Source organism: Protopterus annectens, chromosome 15.part0 (genome assembly GCF_019279795.1).
Source record: "Protopterus annectens isolate FY-2018-M chromosome 15.part0, PAN1.0, whole genome shotgun sequence".
NCBI classification, from domain to species: Eukaryota; Metazoa; Chordata; order Ceratodontiformes; family Protopteridae; genus Protopterus; species Protopterus annectens.
The window spans coordinates 434271757-434276756 of record NC_056749.1 but is presented as its reverse complement, the minus strand read 5'-3'; the positions used below and the strand labels follow the sequence as shown (position 1 = coordinate 434276756).

Below are 5000 nucleotides of genomic sequence, written 5' to 3'. Positions count from 1 at the left end.
TGCATAGTACCTCATGATGAAAGACATGAATATATGAGACTGATTTCCAGGGATGACTAGCCAGTCCTTTCCACACTCTGAGCAGCAGTACGCAGATGTCAGTCTGCTATCATTGGCATGGATCTCTCTGAGGGCTCTCTTATCCTCTGCTCTCCTTGCCAAGGTAGTTTCATAAATAGTGAGAGCTTCCTTAACTTCCTGTCTCCAAGCAATCTTGTCTGAGGTGAGAGAATACCAGTTGTTCATGGTGATGTAGGGACTGCTGAGGTCATGCTTACATATGTCCTTGTAGCACAGTTTGAGTTGCCCTTTCGGCCTCTTCCTAGAATCCAGCTCTCCAAAAAGGAGGTCTTTCAGTATTCAGCCATCCATCATCCATGAGATATTACCCAACCAATGCATACATCTCTGTTTCAGGAGGGTGAACATGGTGCTGGTGCCTGTCCTCTCAAGTACTGTGCTGTTGGGGATCTTGTCCTACAATGAGTCACCAAGTATGTGCCTAAGGCAGCACATATGGAATACATTGAGCCGCTGCTCCTGTTTTGAGCACAGAGTCCATGTTTCACTGGCATACAGTAATATGCTTAAAACACAGGCTGTGTAAACCTGCACCTTGGGTGTTTACAGTGAGCTTACTATTAGCCCATACTCTCTTTGTCAGCCTGAAAAACATTGTGGTGGCTATTCAAATGTGCTTGTTGATCTTGCTATCAAGTGACAGGTTGTCAGAGACTGTAACGCCTAGACACATGAACTCACGGATGACCTCCAGCTCATAGTCACTCACCACGACTGATGGGTGATTGCCTACATTTTAGACCATCACCTGAGTCTTCTTTAAACTAATCATGAGGCCAAATTCTATACATGCATCCGCAAAGTGACTGAAGTAATTGTGGAGTGTGAGCAACAATAGCTGTCTAATCAATGAACAGAAACTCCCTTAGACACTTCCTAAGCACCCTGGTCTTTGATCTAAGTCTGGACCGTTTGAAGAGGTTGCTGTCCATTCTGGTTCAGAGAAAGATGCCTTCTGTATCAGTTCCAAAAGGAAATTTCAACAGAACTGAAAAGAAGATACTAAACAATGTTGGAGCTAGTACACACCCCTGCTTTACTCCACTAAGAATCTCAAAAGGTTCAGATGTGGATCCATTGTACATGATGGTGCCCTTAATGCCTTCATGGAAGGCCCTGATAATGCTAAGCAGTATTGGAGGACAGCCAATTTTTGCCAGAATCGCAGACAGGCATCTCCTACTGATGAAGTCAAATGCCTTGGTCAGTGCAATGAAAGCAATATGTAGAAGTTTGTTTTGCTCACTGCACATTTCTTGTAGTTGCCTAACAGATCAAACCATGTCTATAGTAGGCCATCCAGCTATGAACCCATATTGATATTCGGGATAAACTCTCTCTCTCTTTAGTACAACACATGCAAACAGCTTCCCCACAGTACAGAGAAATGGAGATGCCATGATAGTTGTTACAATCACTTTTGTCACCCTTATTCTTATAGATAGTAACTGTGTTAGCATCCCTCATATCCTACAGTACACTACCTTCCTCCAGCATTGGCAAACTATTGCAGCAGCTCTGAGATTATGGTGCTGCTGGTGCATTTAAGGACTTCTGAGGGAATATGATCTTTCCCAGGAGCTTTTCCTGAAGAGAATGCTTTTAGTGCATCACTGCGTTCCTCCAGGGTGGGCTCAGCATTGAGTTCAGTCATAGTTGGCAGAGGCTCAATGGCATTCAGGGCTCTCTCCATAACTATGGTCTGTCTGGCATACAGCTGTGAGTAGTGTTCTACCCAGCATTCCATTCCTTGGTTCTCTCCTACAAGACCTCTTCTGTGGGCAACATAAGTAGGGAGATCTTCCTTTTTGATGGGCTGATGGCTTGCTTAATTCCATCATACACTCCTCACATATTGCCAATGTCCACAGCCTACTGAATCTTGAAGCAAAGCTGGAGCCAATAATCATTTGCACACCACCGGGATACCTGCTGCACTTAACTCTGAGCACACTGGAGTGCCTGCAAGTTGTCCTCATTGGACAAGGACTTATATGCAGCTAGTGCCTGTCTCTTCTTCTCAATCGGGGGTGTCAGCACTTCAGTGTGGGTTTCAAACCATTCAACACATTTGACTGTCTCCTTCCCAAAGATAGATACTGCAGTGTTACAGATTGCATCCTGTAGTTTTTCCCATCTATTGTTGGTGTCAATGTCATCCAGGCAGGACAAAGCCTTTTCAAGTGCTTGAACAAACTTGCATACGTTTGAAGGGTCAGAAGTTTTGCCTATGTCTATGTGTGGCCTCCCTTTCTTTTTAGAGAGAAAGATCTTTCGCATCTGGATGTTCACCTTACTACACACAAGCAAGGTTAAAGCAATAATGACCATGAAATAAGCCATGCCAGACAAGAGAGAAGATGCCATGTATTTAATTCAGTTTAACAGTTGCTTACAGATGGTATGCTACAATATTTAATTAAGATCCAGATAGTGATGACTGTCTTTAGACTTTAGGTGAAGAAAGAGAACCTTTTAGGTTGTGAAGTGCTTGATTTGTGGGAGCCATTGTACTTGAGGTAGGTGACAGGTTAAAATGTAGGTGAGAGGTTCTGCAGTTACAGGTGGTGCCTTTCCATGGAAGACCTGGTATAGAACAAAAAAAAAAAACAGAGTTATACACATTTTTAGTAATGTATGTAAGAATCATGTTGCCATGTTGCAATGTTAGACCAGATAGATTTCAAGTTAAAATCAGGTATCTAAGTCATGTATGTATTTCAAATAAAAAATATGTACAGCAAATTCGAATGAAATTGGTTTTATTTCAGTCTCTAAACGTGAACGTCAGCACCTGTCATCATAGCTGTGGATTAGATAGCCATTGCATGGTGTTGTGTACAATACCTGAAGTGTGATTGACTGACCATTTTCTGAATTTTAGGTTAAGTTATCAGGGACTTGTATCTTAGGCTAGGTTGGCTTCTCTCAGTGCTACAGTTGAGTGGATAATTTTTAAGTAAAGCAAAAGCCCCGAATTAGTGCGACACTCTGTTGATTGAGCCAAACCTAGTACTGCAAACATTTATGACTGTTTCTACAGAACTTCATGTAACAATACATAACAAAACGTGAAAAGACTGACCAAGAGCATGATTAGTGGTTTTTATGCTTTGTGTGTGTGTGTGTGCTGATATGAATAAGGACATTTTCACCTGACTAATCACAAGTGAAATTTTCTTGGATTTATATTTCAAAAGAAGACATACTACCTGATCTAAAGAAAGCTATAGCCATGCAATATACACCAACAGCTGATCACCACAACAGACCAAATCAGAAACAAAATTGCTGGTTGATGATAGACCTATTCTATTGGATTATGAGCAATTCTCGTGCAGAAATGCTATGAAAAATACAAACCTGTGGCTCATATCAGTAGACTGACAAGAGGTACAGAATGAGAATATTCCCAAAATGAAAAGGATGCTTAAGCTATAGCATGGACATGTCAACATGTTCACCTTAGTTACACTGTATCAACTTGAATGTAAATACATGCAGAAGATCCTGATTTCATTTGTATCTCTGAGTCTTTGCTTAAAACAGCTGCCATTATGTTTGAAAATATCTTTTTATTATAGTATTTTCAAACATATATAACAACAACATAAACAACATTTCAAATCAATGCAACATATTTTATAACATAGTTCAAGTATTAAGACCTACATCCGCTAAGTATATTGAAGTGTAAATAATTATGCAGACAGACATTAAACTGTCTTAAAGGTTTGCAGAGGATAGTTGAATTAAAACATACAAATCAAAAGTGAAAGTAATTAATAAAGTGCACTATGATCCTCCACAAAGGCCTAATATGAGTAAGTACCTTTGCTGCTTTCAAATAGACTAAAAATAAACAAAAAAAAAAAACTTGTACACTATTTATTTAATAACAACAACAATTTAAAAACTATCTACTATACAATGACTAGGAAAATGACTGTGAGGAGATGATCAGTTCTTCATTGCCCCTCTTCATAGTAAACGTTAAAGTATAGACAGTACTTTCAAACTAAGCAGAAATTCTCTCAATGGTTCATGCACATTTAGCTTATGACATGTAGGGGGAATTATCAATGTTACAAGCTTCCTTCTCATCTGCCAGACATCCCAAAAGAAATTCCTTCTAAGTAACCTTAACCATGGTGCGTATATGTGTATATATATATATATATATATATATATATATATATGTGCGTGTGTGTGTGTGTGTGTGTGTGTGTGTGTGTGCGCACATCTGTGCGCATGCATGTGTGTGTATGTGCGTGTGTGTGTGTGTGTGTGTGTGTGTGTATGTGCGTGTGTGTGTGTGTGTGTGTGTATATATATATATATATATATCTATATATATATATATATATATATATACATATTTATATAAATAATTTAATTGTGAACTGGGTAAATTAACTGACCCAAGGAACTTTTCAGACATGACCATGGTAATAAGGCATAGATAAAAATGATACAGTATATAAATCATATAGTACTACTAAGACAACAGAGATCAGCAGGTATTGCCAAGGCAAAACACAAAAATATAACAGAATGTAATACAACATCATACAATAGTAGTAAAATAATAAGCAACAGTACATATTTTATAACTTCACAGAAATATAAAAACATGTATGCTCACTCCATGAAGTTAGTGAGACTGGAGTAGTGCTATAGGAAAACAACTGCTGTCAGAATTTCAAAAAAGAAAATGAGTTAAAAAATATTATACAGACGTACATAAATGAGAACATATATATATATAAATATATGGTTCTACCTCACATAAACGAAACACCACAACACCGACAACGCAATCACCGAAACCACATAACCGACAGTACAAAAACACGAAATTCCACATGCCCGACAACGAAATAACCGACGGTACACAAACACGAAACCTCATACACTTC

The 5000-nt window shown here is 38.7% G+C and overlaps 1 long non-coding RNA gene across 1 annotated transcript in view; it reads right to left on the bottom strand.

Moving 5' to 3' along the window:
* Nucleotides 1-2437: 2437 nt before the first annotated feature.
* The window catches only part of LOC122790114, a 55973-nt gene continuing 53410 nt past the window's right edge, over nt 2438-5000 (bottom strand). The window contains exon 3 of the long non-coding RNA XR_006362925.1: nt 2438-2667. This is a non-coding gene — a long non-coding RNA (uncharacterized LOC122790114). The remainder of the gene's footprint in view (nt 2668-5000) is intronic.